The sequence below is a fragment of the Arvicola amphibius genome, chromosome 13 (genome assembly GCF_903992535.2).
Source record: "Arvicola amphibius chromosome 13, mArvAmp1.2, whole genome shotgun sequence".
NCBI lineage: Eukaryota > Metazoa > Chordata > Mammalia > Rodentia > Cricetidae > Arvicola > Arvicola amphibius.
Window position 1 is genome coordinate 65,708,129 of NC_052059.1, and position 25,354 is coordinate 65,733,482.

The following is a 25,354-nucleotide window of genomic DNA, read 5'->3' on the forward strand; positions in this document are numbered from 1 at the left end:
GGCTAGTGCATTCTGGGTTGAGATCTGTGATGGAAGGCAGGTGGGTTTATGACATTTATCAAGGCTCTAGGTTGCTAGAGGTAAGAGTCAGGAGCTGTTACAGTTGGATCTGAAATGATTGTGAAGGCTGGTGTGTTGAGACTGTGGCTCCTAGGGCAGCCATGTTTGGAGGGGGCATCTGGAGTTCATGGGTTCATGAGGGCTCCTCATCAGTGGGTTCATCTGCTATTAGATTTATAATTTGCTGGCATGATTGGAAGGTACTGAAAACTTTAGAACGCTAGGTCTAGTTGGAGGAAGTAGGTGTCTAGGAACATGCCCTGGATGTTCTTGTCTTTGCCTCTTTCTTGCTCTCTCCCCTTCTGCTTCCTAGCCACAAAGAGGTGAGCAGCAGCCATGGCTCGCTGTGATGTTTTGTCCCACTGCACTCATAGGAACAATGCAGTCTGAAGACCCTGAACTAAAGCTTCCGAAACCATGAGCTGAACTCAGTCTCTTTCCGATGGTAAGTGGGCTCTCTCAGGTGCTTTGTCATGGGGATGGAAAACGGACTAATGCAGGAGCTCATGATCAGTCCGGTGGATCAGACATAATCCAGGGTGGCTGGCACACTAGGGAGCAGCGTACGGCCAGATTGCCAGCTACTATGGCCCTACAAACCCCCAAGTTAGCTGGAGTTCTAGCTCAATGGTATAGTGTGCCCCTCAACTGCATAAGACCCGGGGTTTAATTCCTAGCAGCGCAAACACAAAATGAAACAACAGAATATGTGTGTGGGGGGGCAGTTGACAATGTTTATTGACATCTCGGCCTACTCTAAGTCCTGTACTGACATCCATTCTTTCAGTCAGTTCTTGTGGTAGTGCTGGACCATTAGTGTTGTTGTTGTGGCTGTGTGTAGGTAAGACGGCTGAGGTCAGTCACATAGTAGGAGGTACAAGAGGAGCATTCAGGGCTTAACCTTTGGGCTGCAGGACCCCAAAACTCATGTTATCTGATCCAACCTTTAATGCCAGCACAGCCCCCATCCTTTAGATTCAACGTGTGAATATAAAATTGATACAGAACTCAAAGATTGAGTTTAATTGCTTTTTACCTTATTGTTTTTTTTGAGCCAGGGTCTTTCACTGAACCCGGGACTTGCCAGTGGGTTGTAGCCCCCTCCACCCGCCCATGCTGTGGTCACCCATGCCAGCTGCTGTGCTAGCCTTTGACACCGAGGGGGTCTGAACTCAGGGGCTTGAGTGGAGGGCTGTTTGCTGATTGAACCATCTCCCCAGCCCCTGCACTTCTCTCCATCCAGGCCTAAGACCTCAGCTTACTCTGTGCTCTTCCTACTTCTCACCTCATGCAGACGGCTGCGGGCCTTGCTCGTGTGCAAACCCGCATCCCTGTTCCTGTTTCCGCAGTTTTATTGGCCATGCTCCGCTGGTCCCTGCAGCTTTGTCTTATGGTTTCCAGCCCCACTGTCTCTGATGGGAAAAAACTCTACCAGGGAAAACCTCATCCAAGATGACATCTTTTAGATCAAAACTTACAGTAAAATGAATAATTACAGTAGATTTCTCTCTGCAGCCTCAGAGGAATGTCCAGCCTCTTCATCTGTCATTCAAGGTCACTTCCTATTCCTGTGTCCTTTGTCCCTTGTTCCTGGATACATTTGTGCTGCATAGTTTATGCCAACTTGATACAAAGTACAGTCATCAGAGAGGAGGGAGCCTCAACTGAGAAAATACCTCCGTTAGATTGGGCTGTACACAAGCCTGTAGGGCATTTGGTGATAGATGAGGGAAGGTCCAGTCCAATGTGAGTGGTGCCATCCCCGGGCTGGTCCTAAGTCCTATAAGAGAGCAGGCTGAGCAAGCCAGAGGGAACAAGCAGCACCCTCCATGGCCTCTGCATCAGCTCCTGCCTCCAGCTTCCAGCCCTGCTTGAGTTCCTGCTCTCACTGCTTTTGGTGATGAACTGTTAGACGGAACTGTGAGTGACACAAACCTTGTCCTCCCCAAGTTGCTTTTGGTTTTGGTGTTTCATCACAGCAAGAGTAACCTTAACAAGGATGATGCTCTATCTGATAAGTGGCTCTGGCAAAGTGCCGGACAGAAGCCATGTAAAAGAGGGAGGATTTACCTTGGCTCCTGGTTTTAAGGGATTTCAGTCTGTCATAGCTGGGAAGGCACAGCAGTAGAAGGACTCATCTGTGTCTTTGGCAGTGGGAGTGTTCCACAGAGTTCCTCACATCCTGAAGGGTCAGGAAGCAGAGCTGAGCTGGGGGCAGATAAAATATTTAAAGGCAAAGGGGGTGTCTTAGTAATGGTTCCTATTTCTGTGAAGAGACACTGTAGACATCATGACCTTTATAATTCTTTTAGAGGAAAACATTTAGTTGGGGCTCACAGTTTCAAAGGTTTAGTCCATTATCATCATGGTGGGGAGCATGGGAGCAGGCAGGTGTGGCCCTGGAGAAGGAGCTGGGAGCTAGAACCTGATCCAAAAACAAAGAGAGGGAGGGAGAAAGCAGGAGAGAGAGAGAGAGAGAGAGAGAGAGAGAGAGAGAGAGAGAGAGAGAGAGAGAGAGAGAGAGAGAGAGAGAGAGAGAGAGAGAGAGAGAGAGACTCGACTTGGCATGGGATTTTTTTTGGTTTATTTTTTTATATTTAAAAATTTCCATCTCCTCCCCTTCTCCTCCCCTTCCCTCCCCTCCCCTCCACCCATATCCCCCCTCCCTCCCTCTCTCTCAAGGCCAAGGAGCCATCAGGGTTCCCTACTCTATGTTAAGATCAAGGTCCTCCCAACTCCCCCCAGGTCCAGGAAGGTGATCAACCAAGCTGAGAAGGCTCCCACAGAGCCCGTCCATGCAGAAGAATCAAAGCCCAGCGCCTTTGTCCTTGGCTTCTCAGTCAGCCTCCACTGTCGGCCACATTCAGAGAGTCCGGTTTGGTTGCATGTTCCATCAGTCCCATTCCAACTGGAGTTGGTGATCTCCCATTAGTTCTGTCCCACCGTCTCCATGGGTGAACGCACCCCTCACGGTCCTGACTTTCTTTCTCATGTTCTCTCTCCTTCTGCTCCTCATCAGGACCTTGGGAGCTCAGTCTGGTGCTCCAATGTGGGGCTCAGTCATTTTCTTCATCTATCGCCAGGTGAGGTTCTATGGTGATAAATGTATGGAAATAGAAAACACTATTCTGAGTGAGGTAACCCAGACCCAAAAAGATGAACATGGGATGTACTCACTCATAATCAGTTTCTAGCCATAATTAAAGGACATCAAGCCTATAATTCGGGATCCTTGAGAAGAGAATAAGAAGGTGAACCCAAAGAAAAACATATAGTAATCCTCCTGGATATTGGAAGTAGACACAATCGCCGGGCAAAAATTAGGAACTTGAGGGTTGGCATGGGATTTTGACACCTCAAAGCCCACCCCAGTGACACACTTTCTCCAACAAAGCCATACCTCCCAATCCTTCTAACCCTTTCTAATAATGCTACTCCCTGGTGACTAAGCATGCAAATATATGAGCCTCTGGGGACCATTCTTATTCAAATCACCAGAGGGGTCTATGTCTACCAGCTGGGCTCCAGGTCCCAAAGGATCCATAACCTCTCCAAACAGTACCATTATCTACAAACCAAATGCCACTTCAAACACACATGCCACTATGAGACACTTCGTATTCGAGCTACAACACGAGACTCACCATTGGCTACCGCTGGGCCTCAATGCTAGGACACTGGTGGATGGAGTGGTCATCTGCATCATCCCACCCACTGCCTCCCCGACTCCTGGCCAAGGTGAAATGCTGCTTCCTGGAAGACGTCCCGCCCCACCCTGTTGGAAATGACTTCTCTCCTTAGGACACAGGCACTGTGTGCAGTGTATGGCAGATGCCCCAAGAAGCCTAGACTTTCACACGTGTGTTGCTACACTGCCTCGTGGAGTCAGTCCCCAGAAGACAGGGGCCATAGGATCCTCTGGCCCTGGGGGTCTCCAGCACTGAAGCAGGATGCACGCTGGTCTCTTCAGCAGCTGCTAAAGTTTCAGAAGATCGTGGCAGGCTGCTATTTGGTCACCCAGCTCTCATCTGGGCCATCTCTTGACAATCAGACACCTCAAATGGGGACATGAGAACGGCCAGCCTGAGGAGCAAGGTACAGGTGTGGAGTCTCACATCTGGCTGTTCAGACTGGCACTGAAAAACACTCAGAACCCAACAGCATTGCCAATTATGTGACATTAGTTGGGGCATTTTGTGTCAAAATTGTGTGCTTATTTAAGCCCCAGGTACCATAGTGATCGGTCTTGGGTAAACAAAGACAAATAATGCTTTCTAGTCATTTGCCACCCGGGCCTGCCGAATTACCTCATCATTCCTTGGTGAGCCTGCTTCTCATTGAATAAATGTGCCAGGCAGTGTAATTAGATGTTTCCTCTGCAAGCCCGGGGACCACTTACCACCATTTGGGGTGCCCAGCCTTCCCACGCCATGACAACCAGGGACGGGGCCCTTTCCTGCAGTGGAGTAATGGTGTGCCGTTTTCTTGGATCTTGATGGGAGTTTGAAAGGAAAAATGACCTTGAGCAGGACAAGCAAGAAGAGACAGCCCATTAGCAGCCGCCCCATGAGACAGAAGAAAAAGCAACTTCAGGGCTGTCCGCACAGCAGCTGGGGGAACGCATGAAGAAGCCAGATGCTGCCTTGGAAAAACTATTTCCCCAGTGTTTGGGCCTGTGATGTTCATCTGAGCCCCTTGTGTGGCCCTGGGTGCGGGGCTTTATGGCTGGATAAAATAACAAAGGCCGGGAGGAGGGGGAGTTGTGTGCGCCTCTGAGGCCTGACTTATAAAGTTAAAGCAGACAGTAAGAAGTGGAAACCCTGCTCACTGGAACCAACAACATTATTAAATCTGAACTCTGTCCATACCCACTCCATCAGGGGTTTATCTGAATACTGCCTCCAAGGTGGCATATGTAAATTTAAGCTAGACTCGAGCTGGAGTGATCTGCTGCTAGGTCACCCTGGAGACCACCTAGCTTCTTTTAGCAGCCTTGGGGATAGTCACGTGAAGTCTTCTTATACTGAACTTCCTCCCAGGTAAACGGACTGGACCGTCGCTTTACACAGGCACGCTGTAGACTTGAAGGAACTCTAAGTGGGCTGGCCCTTGAGGTTTGTAGAAAACAGCCTGCCTCTCAGCCCTCACCACCCAACCCATGCCTTCTGCTGCTCTCTCCCTGTGCGTTGTCAGTTCCATTCCATCACTGCTGTCTCCCAGCATGCAACATCCCTAGAATACTGATACAGGGTGCCATGTAAATTCTTCCACACCCAAATACTACTGGAAGGGATAATTTCTTGACTTTTGATGAGAAAAATGATTTTCTTTCTATCTTTTCTTATTTATTTTTTGCAAATGTGTGTGTGTGTGTGTGTGTGTGTGTGTGTGTGTGTGTAGGCTAGATGACAGTCTGAGGTATCAGTTCTTAGGTATTCACATTATTGGTTGATCAATTGGCTGATTGATTGATTGGTTGGAAGCCAGTGAGTCCCTGGAATCCACTGAAATTTTCCTTTGCTACTTGTACTGATGAGTTGTGCATTTTTAAACCCTGCAGTTCTGGGGATTAAGCACAGCTCTTCCCTCACAGGCCCTAGTCTCCTTTGCATCTTTGTTTTAAAGATGTGTTGGGTCGGGTGTTGTAAGCGCTTGCCCTCTGGACACAGAGACAGGCCAATCTCTGCGAGTCGGAGGCAGGCCTGGTCATTGCAGTAAGTTGCAGGCTAGCCAGGGCTACACTGTGAGACCTTGCCTCTCTCCACCCCTCCCACCTCCCCCAAAAAAAGAAAGGAAAGAAAAGAAAAGAGAAAGGAAGGTTTTAAAAGCTATGCGTCCTAGGGAGAATTTCTAGAAACAGGCTGAAGAGATGATACCTATATAATCCTGAGGCGTGAGGTAGAAATTCTCATATTAGGCCAATGAGCACAATGGTCAGAAGATAAATGTCAGAAAGCAAATCTTGAGCCCGAAGACGCCAGTGGGTGAGAAGTCTATGAGGCGAAGCTCCCAGAGCAGGGTCAAGTGATGCTTGGCATGTGTCCCGTCCCGTTCCCCCACCTACGCTTTGTTCTCCCCCATTTGAAGGAATACAGGAATGACGTACTGGGTCTTAGAAAATTCAGAACTCTGATGGCCAATGCGAGTGTGGTTCTGCCTCAGTGGCCCACAGGAAGGGTGCCAAACAAAGCCGCGGGTGTTGCTGAGGGACATGTGGGACAGACTCCCTAACCACTTCTGTCGTACTCTTAGGCCACCTGCCCTTGGTTAAACTCCAGTCTGTGCAAGGTGGTAGGTAATGATGGAGGAGCACTGGGCTTCCGGGGAGAACGTTAGGGCATGGGCCCGAGTGATGCAGGCTGTTAGTGGTCAGTCCTCTCACTCTGATGTCTGGGCAACATTCACACTTACTCGAGAATGACTTCCTCTTACATAAACATAAAATTGTGATGCTTAAAGTCCATCTGGCTTAGTGGAGCTTGAACTGAGGGCCTCCTGCTCAGAATGAGGTTAGCCGGATGACTGTGGCGTTTAATGTACTCAGTTACTAGGAAAATATTTGTTAACAAGATGAGAGAGACATTTATTATGGAAAACTCACATTGGACCAATGAATAAGGAGAGAGAGAATGAGATAGAGAGCAAGTTCCTGATTTGTGGTGCCAGTAGGGACCATTTCTCTTTTTCATATCCTCTGTTGCTCTTTTAATGCATTTTTTTCAAGTTAAACACAAAGAGAAGCAGCCAGTTCCTGGGCTGAGCTTAGGCTGTGGATGGGCATGCAGCTCCACAGAGCGTCTTGGAGAAGGAAGGCATTGACATGAATGTTTCTTGCCCGAGTCTTGGAAACTTAAACAGCATCCATGTGAGGCTCATTTTAACACAGCCCTCTAGGTTCTCAAGCATTTTTCCCATAATCACTTCTGCTTGCTTCACAAGCAGTTTAATGGGGAGTGGGGTGGTATTTTCCTTCACTCAATCATGTGGCTTCATGCCCAGTTCTCAGGTCACTGCAGGCACACAGAACAAGGCTGTGGTGCCTACGTAGTATGGAATGTCCCATAGATGGGAATTCTTTGCTCTGAGACCTGTCCTTTGAGGGACACAGGGAGTAGTTATGTGATTATTGGGTGGGGCAGGGAGGGAGCCAACTGGTCCCTCCCTCACTTTTTCCCTGGTAAAAAGGTTACCGAGTGTCACCAGTTTTGGCTGGTGGCTCAGACCAAATGCCAGACCCTGTTTCTAGTGCAGAGCTGTAGGCGGTAGGGATGGGTGACTGGTATACTCTCCTTTCTAAACACAGTTGCGAACCTGACTTGAATGCCTGTGTACCATCAGGAGGATTGACAGGTATTGATTCTAATCTTACAAGGCTGTGATGTGTTGATATTAACTGAGCTTTGCTGGTACAGGGGCCTGGTTTCCAACTGTTAACTAGGAGTTTGGTTTTCTAATCTTCTGCTGATCAGCAGAGACAAAAGGACAAAAAAAAAGGGAGAGGAAATTTCTGATATCATTAGGTAAAGATTATATCTGAAGAGAGTTAAAAAAGGTTTATTTGTTTAAGTGTGTGCATGTGCCGTAATTGTGTTGATGCTCACAGAGGCCAGGAGAGGGCACTGGATGCCCTGGAACTGGAGTTACAGGCTATTGTAGGCCGTCAGATGTGGGTGCTGGAAATTGGGTCTTCTGTAATAGCATCAAGTGCCCTTAACCTTTGAGCCATCTCTCCAGCCCGAAAGAATTAAAAGGTACAAGGCTATCATCTATCTATCTATCTATCTATCTATCTATCTATCTATCTATCTTCTATCTATCTATCTATCTATCTATCTATCTATCTTATCTATCTATCATCTATTTATTTATTTTATTTTTGGTCATAGCTCACTGTAAGCACTCTGTCCTGGGATCTGGCAGAATTCACCAGTAGCTGATTGTGGGCTGCTGGACTTGCACCAAAAAAACAAATTAGTACATGTAGTTTTCTTGCCTGACATAATTGCTTGATATTCTCAGCCTTGGTGAAAGGCTGTAGAGCGGATGGAATGGTCCTGACCATCACATGTACAGATGGGGTGGTGTCTGATGGGTTGAAGGGCAGGCCTAAGCCCCATCAGAGGTGTGTAGGATGTGGAACCAAGGAGCCAGTGTTGGGCCCAGAGCTTCTAGCATGTTGGGAAACTAAGTTACCAGCTCATATATAGACCAGATTTCCTATGTTCTGCGGGGAAACAGACTCTTTCCTCTGTGTGTACATTCACTCTTGGGTCATCAGTGACCGTGGAGATCTCTTGTTTGGGAGCTGGACATTAGGTTTCTTATTACTTTTAAATAGTCCTGTGAACTAAGAGCAACTTATTGCTTGACCGTGGACCTTCTGTGAGTCTTAAAAGCTCCTTATACACCAGGCATGGTGGTGCACGCCTTTAATCCCAGCACTTGGAAGGCAGAGGCAGGTGGATCTCTGTTAGTTCAGGGCCAGTCTATAGAGCAGCAAGGATACATAGAGAAACCTTGTCTTCAAAAAAATAAAAAAACCAAAAAACCCCCCCAAAACCCAAAAAACCAAAACCCAAAACAAACAATAACAACAACAAAACTCCTTATACAAAGGAGGTTTATTTAATTTTTTTTCTTTGACCTTTTGAGGAAAGGTCTCACCCTGTAGCCTAGGCTAGCATCCAAACTGCAGTGATCCTTCTGTCTCAGTCTCTGAGGAGGTAGGAATACAGGTGTGATCTGTGATTCTGAGGTGGTAGGTGTGAATACAGGTGTGATCTGTGATTCTGAGGTGGTAGGTGTGAATACAGGTGTGATCTGTGATTCTGAGGTGGTAGGTGTGAATACAGGTGTGATCTGTGATTCTGAGGTGGTAGGTGTGAATACAGGTGTGATCTGTGATTCTGAGGTGGTAGGTGTGAATACAGGTGTGATCTGTGATTCTGAGGTGGTAGGTATGAATACAGGTGTTATCTGTGATTCTGAGGTGGTAGGTGTGAATACAGGTGTGATCTGTAACTCTGCGTGATCATTTCAGCTCTTTTCACTCCCCTTTATGTCACTTTCTGAGCCTTCCAGAAGAAAGCAGTGAACCACAGCAGAAAAGGGGCTCAGTGCCAAAGAGCGGGTGTTATTGTCCTTGGTGGGATGGGTGGAGTTGGTAGAAAGGGCTTTGAATATCATCTGTGCAGACAGGGTGGTGTCTGATGGGACAAAGGTCAGGCCCACACCCTGCAGGAGGAGTCTTTTTTGTTAGCTCAGTGCAAGGAATTGGCACAGCCTTTGGCAGAATTTGCCAGTTAAGGAGGGAGGACACCTCAGCATCCCTAGGTCACATGATGCACGGTGTTAGTCACCCCTGCAGGAACATCCATTTGCCCAAGCACACAGCATCCTAAGGCCCAAAACGCAGAGGTGCAAGTGTCCAGGCCAAAGTCACTGGACAAGCCATTCCCAAAGCCCATCTAAAATAAATCTTTAGGAGAAAATTCAGGCACGGTAAGACAAAAACCTGTAGTGTTTTAACAATTTCTACATGAGATATGTATTTTGCTGCCAGATTCATTTCATGTTTATGAAGTATCTACCAAGTTAGTTCCTGGAGAAAGCTAGAAGAGACTGTTCTGCTTTCTAACTAGCTTGAAGGAAGAGGAAGCTGTGCGTGTATATGTGTATGTATGTTTGTGTGTGTGTGTGTGTAAGAGAGAGAGTGTGTGTGTGTGAGAGAGAAAGAGACAGAGAGAGAGAGAGAGAGAGAGAGAGAGAAGGAGGGAGGGAGGGAGAGAGAGAGGGAGAGAGAAAGAGACAGAGAGAGAGGGAGAGGGAGGGAGAGGGGCAGGGGACCCAGAGTGGATCTTTAAGACAGCAGGGTCTGCAGGGAAGTGTTGCCAAGCATGGTTAGGCCTCGAGGAACGTCAGAGATGAAGTCCGAGAGGCCCAGGAGACTTTCAACCTGTTGAAGGAGGGATGAGGCAAACAGCTAGGCTGACTAGGAAGCACGGCACACATAGAACAAAGGCAGAATAAACAGCAGTGCCGTCATGTTTCCTTTTGCTGTCCAGTGGGGAAGATGGAAGGATGTTCTTATTTTGGCTCCAGGACACGCTAACTAGCTGATTTTAATGCCCACGTGGTCAAGCTACTACAGCGATGGCCAGACCCCAGGCTTCCTGGCATTAGTCACTTTGGCTAGTGGCTCCGCATGCAGCAAGTTCATGCTTTGCTCAAGGCTCCTGGAACATTCCTTGTAACACTGTGTTTTACATTTGGGGTCTCTCAGTCCTGCCTACCTTTCTGATTAAATGTCAGTGCTAAGAGAGGTCTGGGTTGCCCTGCCTTCCCAGGCTACAACCCACACAGTTTCCCACAGAGTATCCTGTCTCTCTCACTATGTTGCTCTCAGGCTTGCTATTTTGCCATTGGTTTAATGTTTTCAGCACTTTTTGAACCACCTTCTGGAAGGGCACCCTTGCAGAGATCACCTCCTTTCCACCCTGACCCCATGCCTCTCTTCTGAAAGGAGCTTGGGGCTTCAGAGTATAATTTGGGGGTTGCCAGGCATTGGGGGTATGGTAGTTTCAGGAAACACTCCTGTAATGCCCTTCATACCGATGACACGGTGTTTTAAATTCTGCATCCATGGCTTCTTCCTCTGGACTTGGTGTATATTTAGTACTTATGTCCCCTCTCCCCTGCTGTGTGAGATGCTGCGAGGAGCAGGACAATGTTTGTCTTCGTCATTGAATTTCTAGAATGGAGCTATATACTCAGGGTGAACCCTACAAAGTCCTTGTTTGACCCATCATTGCCTCTTCTGATCTGCCACCTTTTATTTCTGAAGTGCCCCCATCTCTTGGCATCTACATAGCCCATCTGAACTAAAAAGATCAAAAATAAAAATGGAATATCTATTTATTTCGTTTTATTTTTATTAATTTTTCATATAATTTATCATATTCTTCTCCATCCCAGCCCCTCTCAGCTCCTCCCCAGTTTTCTGCTTACTCATCTCCATGTTCTTTTTGTCTCTCAAAACAAACAAAAAAATGGAAAACAAAACAAAAGACAAAAAACATAAAAACCAAACAAACCCAGAATCTATAGAACAAAACAAAACAAACGCAATAATGTAGAGTCTATTTTGTGTTGGCCAACTACTCTCGGTTGTGGTGCCTGCCCTGGAGTGTATTGATACACCCAGTGGCACTCCATCGGAGAAAACGGATTTCTTGGTTAGGGGTGGGACTTTGTGTCCGCTTCCGCCTCTTGGTGCTGGTACTCCACCTGTCTTGAACACATGTAGGTCTTGTTCATGCTGCCGCAATCTCTGTGAGTTCATATTAATCCTGTTGTATACAGAAGACACTGTTTGCTTGGTGTCATTTGTCACCTATGGCTCTTACCATCTTCCCACCTCCTCTTCCAATACATCCTGAGCCTTGAGGGGATGGGTTTATAAAGACATCCCATCTGGGATGGGAATTACTCAAATTTGATGGCTGAGGAGGGTGCATAGATAGAGTAATTTCTTCTGCTTCTTCTACTAAGCTGGTAACAAGTTCTCTGCTGGGAGATTCAGAAAAGAGGGGACAAATACAAATATCCAAGAGAATTCCTCCTCCCGATGTACAGTCCAACTTTTCTGTTTAGACTCGTGGCTATTTTTTCTTTTTCTCAACTTGCCTCTTCCCTCGAAGTCCCCTGCCCCCAGCTCCCTATGTGGGCTGATCTTCTTGTTCCTGGTGCTGGGGTCACTTTATCTGCTCGTCATCTGTGTAAGGGGATCCTGCCAAGATGATCAGATGTGAACTCAGTGCCAGAAACATTTTAATTAATTTATGGTGATAAAATGCGAAAAGAAAACCATTGAGGAAAGACTGGGCCAAAGAAAATTAAACATAAGAGGAAACAAAGAAACTCGAGCCGTGCAGTCTCGGAAGGAAGGGCCTGGTTGGCAGAGGGGCCAGCAGGCTTGCTTTCCCTTCCTTTCTTTGCTATTGTAACAGCACCCAAGTGCAGCAGCTGACAGAAGACCCCGAGGCAGGGGCAGAGGGAACAAGGTGGAAAGCTGAGCAGCCAACTATTGGTCCAGACTTCTTGAAGAGGCTGTTTGAAGTCAGACGTCTGGGAAACATAAAGAATGGGGCTGAGGGTTATAAGCCCCAGCACAGGGTGGCCAGTGTTTCTCAGGAGGGGCAAAGAGGAGCTTTTTAAAGCTGAAGCACCAAGGGAAAACAATAGACCTTCAAATTAGACAGTATTTATATTTTCCCAGCACTGGGGATTGAATCCACAACTCTATGCATGCCAGGTGAGTGCTCTACCACTGAGCTATTAACCCCTTGGCCCCCTACCCTCTTTTCATGTCTTTGTTTTGAGATCAAGTTGTCCAGACTGGCCTGGAACTCACTGTGTAGCTCTGACAGACCTTGCAATCTCCCCGAGTAGTTAGGATTATACGCACTTTCCTTTAAATCTGGCAGAGATTAGTATTTAAAGAAATATGACAGCCCAGCAAGCTTACTTGGGTAAGGAAAAGGCAAAAGATAACCTGTGTCAGCTAGTCCCTTCTCTTTTAAGACAAAAATAGGACAGCAATATTTAATATATTCACAGGCAGGCTGGATCACTGACCCATTTGCAATGCTGATTTTACTTTGTTTTCTCTATTTTTAGATGAAACCCCTTTGAATGCTGAAAAAGCACATTTTCCAATTGCCCTTTTTTCTAAATGAACCCTGAAGACAGGAGGAAAAGGGAAAGTGCTTCATATGCAGCACACTGCAGTGCTACTCAAGAGGAGGTAGCTTGGCTGTCTTGGGCCATCGCTTCGGTGCCTGGCTGCTGAGATGAACTGCTGGAAGGAGCTGTTGAAGAAAGGAAGGCCGTGTTTTGTCTCACAATTTGAGGAGCTATAGCCTATCATGGTGGGGAAGGCAGGGTGGCCAGTGAAAGCTTGGGTGGGCTGCTGATTACTGAGTGGAATAGGGGTAGGATACAATACATGAGACCCGCCTCTAGGGACTCACTTCCTGTAATGAGGCTCCACCTTTTAAAGGTCCCACATCCCTCTAAACAGTGCCACCAGTTGCGAACCAAGCGTTTAAACATGATCAAACAGGGGGGATTTCACATTCAGATCATGATACATATAAGTTATTACGTGTCCTTATAGATTGGTGGCCTAGTTTAATTAACAGTGGACTGCTAAAGGCAACTGCAGCAGGGTAGAGCCACGAGGAAAGTGAACACATTCGCCGAGAGAGATCAGAGAGGCCTCCTCTCCCTGATGTGAAGGGACCTATAGCTCAGGGCCTCTTTGTTCTCATTTAAGAGGGAACGATGTAAAATTGAATAAATAAATGTGTGTTGAACTTGGTAATAGATTATTTATACAGCTGATTTAATAGAATAATAGAATTTCCAGAGCTGTGACTTCATACAATGCATCTGAGTGAGGCAGACCTGCAGCGTTTGATCCTTTTCTCTTCTTTAGAATGGATGTGATCAAGCCCCTTCCTCCCGGGATTTATGGGGTGGGGTCTTGGTGCACAAATTTCGGAAAAGCTTGCACACACTCCCATGCACACGTCAGTGCATTTACTGTCCCAGCCTTCAAGCTTACTACATGCTCACTTAGGACCAAGTGCACAGCCAGGATGATGTGTCTCCTGTCCTCACAGAGGTGTGACCTTGTGTAATGAGCAACCTTCTAACTTCAATTAAAGATAGTTAGTCTGAAAGTTTGGGTGACTGTCCTCACCTATATAACACCATCATATCCACGCACTTATGTGGCCAGGGTGGGTATTTGGTGTAAGGACATAAACAGAGGAAACCTGTTTAGAGTCTAGCTAGGACTTTGGGGAAATCCCGTTAGTGGGGATTCTGTTTAGGTTTTTTGCAAGAACTTACTAAGGTATGCCTGAAGCCAGCTAGGATGCTGGCAGTATGACCAAAGGAGACCCTTACCCACTGAAACATGCCAAGTCAAGTTTGGAGCCCATTGGCATCAAGCGAATTCTGCCAGCCAAGCAGTAGTGAGCACGGGAGGTTTGGGAAGAGCACCAGGACTTTTCAGGGTCAAGACAGAATTTTATTTTATTTTATTTTTTTATGGTTTATTTTTTTATATTTAAAAATTTCCATCTCCTCCCCTCCTCCTCTCTCTTCCTCCCCTCCCCTCCATCCATACCTTACCTCCCTCCCTCTCCAGGCCAAGGAGCCATCGGGGTTCCCTACTCTATGTTAAGACCAAGGTCCTCCCAACTCCCCCCAGGTCCAGGAAGGTGATCAACCAAGCTGAGAAGGCTCCCACAGAGCCCGTCCATGCAGAAGAATCAAAGCCCAGCGCCATTGTCCTTGGCTTCTCAGTCAGCCTCCACCGTCGGCCACATTCAGAGAGTCCGGTTTGGTCGCATGTTCCATCAGTCCCATTCCAACTGGAGTTGGTGATCTCCCATTAGTTCTGTCCCACTGTCTCCATGGGTGAACGCACCCCTCACGGTCCTGACTTTCTTTCTCATGATCTCCCTCCTTCTGCTCCTCATCAGGACCTTGGGAGCTCAGTCCGGTGCTCCAATGTGGGGCTCAGTCATTTTCTTCATCTATCGCCAGATGGAGGTTCAGTCCAGATGGAACTCCACTCAAGACAGAATTTTAAAGCTAGCACAAAGTGGGTCTGGAATTAGGGGGAACAGGCAACCCTAGAACCCGGGACTGGAGGACAGAGAGGTCTTTCAGGAGCCTCTGTCATGCAGCTCTGTTAGTGTCTCCTGAGGCTCGCTGGATCCTAGCCTTGGTATGCTGACCAGACCAGCTCAGCTCGCCAGGCCATAGCTTCAGTTTGCAGACCAGACCAGCTCAGCTTGCCGGGCCATAGCTTCAGTTTGCAGACCAGACCAGCTCAGCTTGCCGGGCCATAGCCTTGGTCTCCAGCATGTTTCCTTGCAGGCATTAGTCACTGGCCCAACATTTTTCCAGGTAAAATAAACCACAGCGTGCTCCACAGTTAGAAAGCAATAGGAAGCAGTTGACTGGATTAAGATGGGGGCATATGTGGTATGTGTTCACAACAGAGACCAAGCCAAAGGCATCTAAGAGAACCAATGGCCTGAGGTATGGATACAATCCAGGGAGATGCACGGCAGTGCAGAGCCCAGGGGCGCGGAATGTCCATCACTGCAGAGTGTGTAGCAGCCCCAACCTGTCTAGCACTCAAATGATCTGCCGACAGTACAATGGGAAAATATGTGATCGTATACTAACACTACGGAGTTACGCAGCACTGGCAGTAGACAGACTAAGCATGGATAACATAGTCGAATTTCACAAATGATACCAAAGGACACACATACTGATTCCATCTATCTGATGTTTGAAACAGACGAAATTTATCTAGGATGCTAGATGTCAGGATAGTGGTCACTCCAGGTAGGGGAGAGTGTCCGGAGGCTTCTGTTGGTGTGCTCCTTCTTGGTAATGGTGACTGGAACTCTTCAGTGGGTGAAAATTCATCCAAGTAAATATGCCCTGCAGTGGCTTTGTCTACTTGTATGCTGAGCTTCAAGGACAGGGTCACAAACGAAAAAGGACATGACTGTGTTTCTTTATTACTGTCATTACAGAGTGAAGGGTGCATTGTGGGTTCCTCCCACTGAGATGATGGTACTCGGTCCTCCGCATTTTCTTATGTCCATAATAAATGAAATGTTCTGTTAATACTTGCTGAATAAACGGAGAGTGGGTCAGAACTGTTCTCTGGGACAGGTAAGCGCTTAAGAATGCAAGGGAATTTAAGAAGACCCGAAGCTGAGGAGATGGCTTAGTCAGCAAAGTTCTTCTCAATTCCCAGAACCCATGTAAAGAAGTGGTGGCATGTGCCTGTAACCCTCACGCTGAGGAGGCCAAGAGAGGCAGATTCCTGAGACTTACTGACCATCTCAGAAAGTAAGTGAATAGAGTCCAAGGAATGACATCTTAGGTTAACCTCTGACCTCCATACACATGCACACACATGTACAAATGCACATCCACAAGAACACACACACACACACACACACATCACACACACCACACTAAAATAAAGAGAAAAAAGACCCCCATAGAGATTTCTATCATCAGAGATTTTCATTAGCTAAACCATTGTGTCAGACATTTCGGAGGGGGCCTCTTACCTCCTCTGTGCCATCTGGCTTAAATCTCCACGTGCAAGCACCTGGTCCTCCTCACTGGTGTGGAGAACAGCCCCAGAGGAAGGGCGATGGGGACCTCCCTGTACCGAGCTTTCCTCCGTCCTGACGCTGAGCTGTCATTAGGTCCAGCTCAGCTGGATCTTTGATGTCTTCGCTGTGTAAATGCAGTGTGATTATTTTCTCCTGCTCTTTGATGAACAAAATGTGAGGGGAGATGTTTGACCCGGGGGCATGGCTTGTGGCAAGGCAGGAAATGCCTCATCTTGTTGGGGTACATAAAAGGGAAATTAGAAGGTACTGTTAAGTGGTACATGCCAACTCCTAGGTCTGCCAGACATCTTCCAGGAAGTGTGACAACGACACAGAGCTGCAAAGAGAAGACCGGAGTTGCCCAGGTCCACCCCGGGCGGACTCTCCTTTTGTCTTGTGCACGCTTTCCTAAACCCATTAGTGAGGAATCCAGAAGCATCAAGTGCCTGAGAGATGGCTGAAGCCACATAAAAGGCTGGTGTCAGTCATTTTCTGATTAGGCTATGGGTGGTGAATGTGGAGCCGGCATGGACCTAGTCCTCTTACCATGCAGCTTGACTATTCCTTCCTTCTCAGAGGCTCAAGCCACACTGCACAGCTCAAACCTAACTGACAGTACAATATTGAAAACCGTGTGCCTGGAAAATTAAAATGTGACCCCTATCTTGGTAAAGATACCTGCATTCTCTAGGTCCCAGTGAGATGAGGCAAGAAGTGTGGCATATAGGGGGCTGGAGAGATGGCTCAGAGGTTAAGAGCATTGCCTGCTCTTCCAAAGGTCCTGAGTTCAATTCCCAGCAACCACATGGTGGCTCACAACCATCTGTAATGGGGTCTGGTGCCCTCTTCTGGCCTTCAGGCATAAACACAGACAGAATATTGTATACATAATAAGTAAATAAATATTTTTAAAAGTTTACAAAAAAAAAGAAGTGTGGCATATGTTGGAGCAGCCTTAGGCCTGAGTGCCCCTGCACAGGAGCACAGAGTGGGGCTGGCATCCTGATGGAGCACGAAGCTGTGTGACTAACAAGACCATTTCTCTGCTATGATATGATTGCTTGATCCATTTGTATAATATAAGTATCTTTGTTTTGTCCAAATATCAAATAGCAATGATGTTTTCTGAGAGGAAGAAGTGAACCCTGCCATCTGTGGGTGGTGTGGTCCTAAGGGATTTGTAGGGGGGCTCATTCTGGAGGACCAGACTCTGCAAGGGACACCTGACTTCACAGCAGGGGTTCCAGGGTCCTCTGAAGAGGCACTGCTAAGGGAGGGGTAATCAACCAGAAAGGAGAGTGATGGATACAGCAGTCAGGGAGAGCAGGGCAGGATTTGAGCAGAAAAGGCTCCGGAATTACCAGAATGTTTTCTAAAGGTTCTAGGTGCTGAGATGCAGCTGACAAGCATGTGATTAGCACTGAGCTGGAATCTTGTTTCTGATGGCCCCTCCTCCTTCTGCTTAGAACACATCTCTAGACCCATTTTCAGGAGGACAAAATGGTTGCCCATTTTATGCCCAGTGAGAGGAGGAGAGAGGGCTAAGTGATCTGACTTCATGAAGTCTGCTAGGCCATTGTCTTGCAGTCCCTGGGCCTCAGCTTTCTTCTCTGCTACAAAGCAAGGCTCTAACTGTTAGGGCCCCTGATGCATTCCAGTGTCTTCCCTGCAGCTACTGTTAAAGCCCAAAGCTACTTCCCCTGAAGGAGAAGCCGTAAAGCCTCATAACACTAATGCCTCCAGCCAATAATGCTGCCCAGGCATACTGTATAGCTGAGGCCTTATGAAACAAGCTTGGCTCATTTTTATGGGAAGACAAAGGGTAGAACACTCTAGAGAAAAGGGAGCTAACCAAGGAGTTCAGGATTGAGTGATGGTCTCTGGAAACTGCCTTGCCTGTCATCGTCTGTGAGAGGCAAACACCAGGATTCTAGAGAGAGCACTCTTGTGATGGGCAGCAGAAGTCTAGAATCCTGTAGTGTCTAGAGTAGGAAATAGAAGGTCCTCCGCCATTGGCATGATCCCAAGGATGCTCACTTCCTTTAAAATATACTCTGGAATCTCTCTCCCTGAGTGTTGGGGAACCAAGAACCTTATACTTAATTCATACCGGCGGAGGGGAGGTTAGTAGCACAACTTTCATTAACATATATACTAATTAACTAATTGTAACTTCACCATTGAGAACCTATTGCTAACTTGATCCTTTGAAAACTGACTTGTTTCTGACCTTGCGGACACAGATTTGAAAGCCTTGAGCTGGGCTAAGATGTATTAGAAGCCTTTGTAGTAGCTGACTCCAGAGAACGTGGGCTCTCTGCTGCAGGTCTGTGTATTCATGGGTAAAACATCTTAGCTTGGAGTTGACTGAGGAACGGTCTTTCTGCATGGTCACACATGTTTGATGGGTATGGTGGCCTAGGTAACACATAGTGGTTGGGAACTTCCTTATTTTTGTATATGTGTGTGTGTGCACGCACATGTGCACACATGAATGCAATGCATGTTTATATGTGAATACATGTGTGTGCAGTTGTGTGTAGCCCGATTGCTCTGCACTTTATGTTTAGAGATAGCATCTCTCATTGAACCTGTAGCTCACTAGTTTTAGTTAGTCTAGCTAGCCAGTCAGCCTGGGGAGCCTCTGCCTCCTGCGTCCTGAGGTTACTGGCTGGTTTTTATGTGGGTTCTGATGATAGAAACCCTGGTCCCTGTGCTTGTGCAAGGGCTTTATCACTGAGCCTTCTCCCCAGCCCCTTTTGGAGCTTTCTGAGAGACTGCCAACCCCGTTAGCTATGGTTTCTTCAGTGGCCTTGCTCCTCGGGAGTCCCCCAGTGGGTAAACTGGTGGGATACGTGGCCTGCACCCATGGAGAGACATGTTGTGTTCCCTGCTGGCTCCATTCCTCAGGACTGAATTTACACTGACCAAGCTCACTTGTATTTTGCTTTCTGCCTGGGTGGGTAAGAGAGGACCAGGTTTCTTTGGGTGGGGAGGAACATTCCTTTCCTCCTGCAGGAGGAAGGTGGTATTTATGTTTCTCAGGAAAGAACTTCCCAAAAGATAACACATTGCTATATGCTCTGGTGTTTGGGGGAAGAAAGTGAACAACCTAAGAGATCCATTTTAGTTGGAAGTTCTGTCAGAAAGGCTGAGAAGGAGTCCAGCCTCAAGGAGCCCTTCCAGGGATGCAGGGCGTGAGAGAGCGACACACAGTCAAGCTCTGAGTATAATTGCCCTGGTACTTTATAAAAAACATGCCATCGCTAAGGTCCACCCCAGACCAATTAAACAAGACTCTCTGGGTAGGGAGGCCTGAGTCTTGTGTTTGTTCTAAGCTCCCATTGGGATTTTAATGTGTGACTAAGTCTGAGAACCGCCACAATAGAGTGTTGCAGAGATTACAGGAATGAACGAGGGGGTCGGAGCTCTAAGTGCTTGAAGTTGATTGAGTAGGGGAAGCACAGCTACTTACTGAGTGCCTCTTAGGGTTAGGTTTTGTGACGATCGCTAGCCTTATGTAAGCCTGTGACACTCACAACACTCATAGGTCATGTGTCACCCTCTCCATTTTACAGAAGAAAAACCAAGGTTTAGAAAGCGGAGCCGGTTAGTAGAGTCCTGGGGTTAGGAAGTGGTGGAGGTGGCAGTTAAGGGACCCAGCAAGGTCAGACCACAGACTTTGTGAGGTGGTGCATGTGTGTGTGGCCATGGTAATGGGCCAGCTAAAGACAGGCAATTCCAAGATTGGCTTAAGGACGCATTCCAAGTGCTCATCGGCCCTGCAGCTTTCATTGACCCCTCTCAGGTTTCCCACTGCTCTTATTTCCCAGTTCTCTTTGCTCTTGCTTCTTCTGGCTTCCAGAGTTCATTGTCTTCCTGTCCAAATATCCTGTGCCGCTGGCCCTGCAGAGGTATGTCTCCATCTTGCCATATGGGCCAGACTGGAAGTCGGCTGAGTTTGCCTCCCATCTACACAGTGGCTTCCCCTCCCTGTGCACGGCAGAGCTTCCTCTAAACTAACTCCTGATCATACCAAGGCTTCCTTCTCTGCTGCTGATTGGCACTTCCCTCTGTAAAAGCTACTCATTTAAAATCAGGACTGAGCCACACAGCCAGTTTTTCTGACCATGGCTTTGCACAGTTGTGACTTCTGGAAGCATGCTGCTGCTGCTGCTGCTGCTGCTGCTGCTGCTGCTGCTGGTGGTGGTGGTGGTGGTGGTGGGGTGTGTGTGTGTGTGTGTGTGTGTGTGTGTGTACATACACAAGTGAAACCAGGGGCTGGAGAGCTAGCTAGCTAAGTAGTTAAGAGTGTAGACCGCTCTTGCAGAGAGTTCTCTATTCTAGCCCCCCACACCAGGTAGCTCACAATTGCTTGTAACTCCGGCTCCTGGGGTTCTGACTCCTGCTGGTCTCTGTGGGCACCTGCACTCACACGAGCACATACCCATCCACAGACATACATATGTAAACTTAATTAAAGAATAAAGGCAAATAATAAAATGAAATTAGATCAGCAAGGATTAGAAGGTAAAAGCACAGCACTCTCATTATGAAGAAGAAGAAAAATGAAACATTAAACTTCCCTGCGTCTCAAATGAATAATGTCACCACAGTAGAAGAAGCCTGGGAGAAGTGACCTCTGTGGGTGGTATGATGTTCCACACTGATGGTTTTAGGCAGGAAAGGAGATGGCATGAACAAGAAATAAGTCTTGAACTCTTTACGGTAGGTTCATTTCTAGGGAAAAGCCACATTTGAGGGATCCCAGAACTGAGTAAAGAGGAAATCGGCTCGTGCTGTTGGGAGCCAAGAGCGGTAGAGCTATAGAGGTGCTTATATGGGGTGGGGAAGCCAAGAAAGCACTCCATGGGAAGCTGAAGACGTGGCTCAGGGATTAAGTGCACTGGTTGCTCTTCCAGAGGACCCAGGTTCAATTCCAAGTACCCACATGGCAGCTAGCAACCACCTGTAACTCCAGTCCACGGGGATCTAACACTCTCTTCTGGACTCAAGGAATCAGGCATGCAAATAGTATATAGACATGCATATAAGCAAAACATCCACACACTAAAAAGAAAAAAAGAAAAAGAAAAGGAATTGCTACAGGAATTGGAGGTAGATGCCTTGATGTGAATTCAATCGTGTGTGAGTAAGTCAGGAAGCCAGGGAAGCTCGGAGGCAGGCCACACTCGTATCACAAGTCACCTTCTCAGAGACTGCACAAAATCTTGCAGAACTATATTAGTTCCCTTCTGAATGAGGCACCATCAACCCAACCATCATCCGCTTGACCCTACCTACCTCTTAAAGGTTCTCCTAATTCAACATAGCTATACTGAAGATCAAGCTCTGAACCTTGGAGGGATACTCCAAACCACATCCTACCAATGTCATAAGGACACATAGCCAGCTTGAAGGGATGCCTAATGGCCAAATCAGAGATAACCTTAGCAGTAAAAACAGGAAAGAGTTACAACACACTGAAGAGAAGTGAACTCATACGCTCACATTGTTAACACCGCAGATGGGGACAGAGCTCTCTGGAAGCAGAGATCTGGGTAGAGGAGGGTCAAGTGTACGCCAGTCAATATGAAAAGGAGCTCTGCCCAAGTCGCAGATGGTCATTTTTGCAGCCATCAGGGGGCAATCGCTTCCAAAAGAATTGTTGAAAGATGCTAAATCTGGAGGAAGACCTTTGACAAGAAGCAGGGTATTTGCTTAATCCTAAAATGTATCTTCAGATTCCTTATTAATAGCAATGTGAAAAATGACAGCCATACAGATGGAGAAATACAATCACCTTGCCTGGAGATCAAAGCCAGTGTCCAAATGAGAGCCAGGACCCTGTGCTCTGCCGGTGCTCCTGCTCCGAGACGGACATAGCTCTTGTATTGTTTCAGCTGGGACAGAAACCCCAATCTCATCAGGAGACGTTCCCCAGTAAGAGCTGTTCTATTAAGGGAAGGGAAAGAGGAAGCTGAGTGTTCAGAAATGTCAATGCTATTACAGACAAGCAAGGGCCGTGGAACTATCCAGATTAAAGCTGACTGACATAGTCAAGTACTACATGTGGCTCTAAACTGGGCCATGCAGTGCAGAGGAGAAAATGCTACAACTGAGTTTGGGACAATTGACAAGACTGAATTGGGGTGGTAAAGTATGGCCTCTCTCATGAATTTACCTTGGCTGGGACTGTATTATAGGTAGTTACACAAGAGACTGTTCCTGCTCTTAGGAAATACATACTGAAGTGTTTAAGGGCAAATGGCCATGATGTATGAATTTATTCGCAAGTAGTTCAGAAAAATACTTAAACATGTCCTACACACATCACACATCACACATCACACACACACACACACACACACACACACACGTACACACCATGAAGCTGAGAGTGGGCTGACCCAGTTGTAAGCTATAGCCTTCGAAGACCCAAATCTATTGACCCACTTCTTCCAGGTAGGCCCCTCTGAAAGGCTCCACAGCCTCCCCAGAGCTGCCTCTCAGGGAACAAGCATTCAAAGCCTTTGGGGGTGATGCTTTAGACTAAATTTTGACTACATCTAATGCCAGGTGGTAAAGGGTTCTTTCTAAAAACAAGTCAAACTACTAGTTAATAGACTTGAAGTCGATTCCCTAGAATGTCCTGAAAGCCTTCGTGCCCTTCTCCCAACTGTTGTTCAAACTCATTTATCTTGAGGCTTCTGACACTTGCTCTTCCGCCATTCTAAGGCTTCCTTTGCTGTGCCACTGTTTCTCCTGTGGGTCTTTGTGCAGGGTATCCCTTGCCACATACGCTTCCCACGCATAGACAGAGAAGCCTTGTCGGGACTCAGGATATGTAAGAAGGCCTCTTCTATGGAGCCCCACCTCTAGTCCTCCTGTGTATGCTGTGTCAGCACATGGCCTCCGTGTGCTGTAGTGTTGCTGCTCTGTGTCTCCTAAGGAAGCAGGACTCTGTGGGCCATGCAGGGCAGTGTGATCTGCAGCTCCCAGACAGCCTGGCTCTGCAGGGCCCTCATTATGTATCTCGTGTGGAAAGTGAGCCACCGGAGAAAGAGTCCTTGTCTTCCCGGTACCAAGGTGGTCACAACATGAGTCAAGAGAAGCCAGTTTTTCATTTCTCTGTAAAACCCAGCGAGGTAAATAGCTGCTGATCCAGAGGCAAGTGGGACAGAAGCGAGGCCCTTGGGTTTGTCCCCAGAGTCCCGAGCTATGTTCAGTCTGTATTTTAGTTAGGCGAGCTGACAAGTTCCCTCTATTTTTTTTTTTTTTTTTTTGCTGTTTCGGTGGGTTGGGCCCCTATCACTTATGCCTAACAGAATTCAATGCAGTCATCAATTGTTCTGAGTGATTTAAGCGCCAGCAGTCACCAAACACTGCCCTGGTGCACGGTAATTCCACTGGCTCTGTTTTGGAGCATATTTGGTGTCGTGGACATGTGGCCTGACTGGTGCCATTTACATCTGCTACTCGGGGGCCCCAGCGTTTGTTGCGCTGCACCACTGAGAACACAATGCTTTTGGATGGCATCTACTGTGAGCAGGTTTAGCCAGGACGGTCAGTAGATAGGATGTTGGTGGGGAGACTTGGTTTAGAAGCAGAGATGGTTGCATTTCTGGGACATTTTTTCTCTTCTTACAGGGTACAGTTAATTCAGGGTTAGCCCCATGTATTATGTCTACTTAAAAACTAAGTTTGGGCTGGTGCAATGGATCATCAGGTGAAAATTCTTGCCTGGCAACCTGACAACCTGACAACCTGACTTTGATCCCCAGAGCCTACAAAAAGCAGCATGTGCAGTTTGCAGCTGGACTCCCAGCTCTCAGATGGAGATGTGGGCAGTGAAGACAAAAGCACCCAGAAGTGTAGAAGGAAGCGGCGGGCTGTGTCCCGCCACCCGGCTAGCTTTGCCCAAAATAATTACACGGAAACTGTATTCTTTTAAAACACTGCCTGGCCCATAGTTTCAGCCTCTTATTGGCTAATTCTCACATCTTCTTTAACCCATATTTAGTAATCTGTGTAGCACCACCAGGTGTGGCTTACCAGGAGAGATCTTAACCTGCGTCCATCTCGGAGAGGAGAAGCATGGAGACTCACTATGGTGACTGCCTGAAGCATCTCTCCAGTGCCTGCTACCCCTTTTCCCACAATTCTGTTCTGTCTACTCCTCCTACCTAATTTTCTGTCTCTTAAAGGGCCAAGGCAGTTTTCTTTATTAATTAACCAATGAAAGTAACATAGACAGATAACTCTCCTCCATCATTTCCCCTTTTTCTGTTTAAACAAAAAAGAAAGGCTTCAACTTTAACATAGCAAAATTACATATAACAAAACAGTTATCAAGCAAGTATTACAGTTACAATATTTAGACCTATTTTATCTTTTATCATAACTAAGGAAAGCTATAACTATCTATTCTTCAACTCCATCAAAGACTCCAGAAGGATATAATATTACCTAAGTAAACAAGTCATATGCAACTTTCAAACTCTAGAAATGACAGAGACAACTCGCTGCCTGGACAGTCACCCAAAGTTCCTCTGTACCGTTGGGGCATCCATCTTTAGCCTACAGGCCCATAAGTATCCAGCAGACATTTCCATGAAGCAGGAAATTCCAAAGACAGTTCAGTCACTTTCTGCTGTGTCCTGCAGAATGTCTCACAGACTCTTTAATGAATCAGGAACCCCAAAAGGCCATTTCACCTTTAGGCAAGTTCAGCAGTCCTCTTTCTGTGGGTTCCTTGTGTCCAGTTTATGCAACAGTCCAGGCAAGAGCAGTTTCTTGCCCAAATGGCTAACAAACTCCATAAGTAGCCTCTTCGATGCCCATCTTCCTCTCGAAGTAGATTGGTGCTGCCAGGAGCAGACATGTCTCACTGTCATGAAAAACCCTAAGTTATTAAAACATTAAATGCCATATTCTGCAGTCTTTGAAAGATATGAAGAATGTCTATCTAACTGAAATATATCTCTACATATCTAGAAAATCTAATAACATGACTACAAGCTTAACTATTATCAATGATTATCCATTAACAACTTATATTTCCTAAT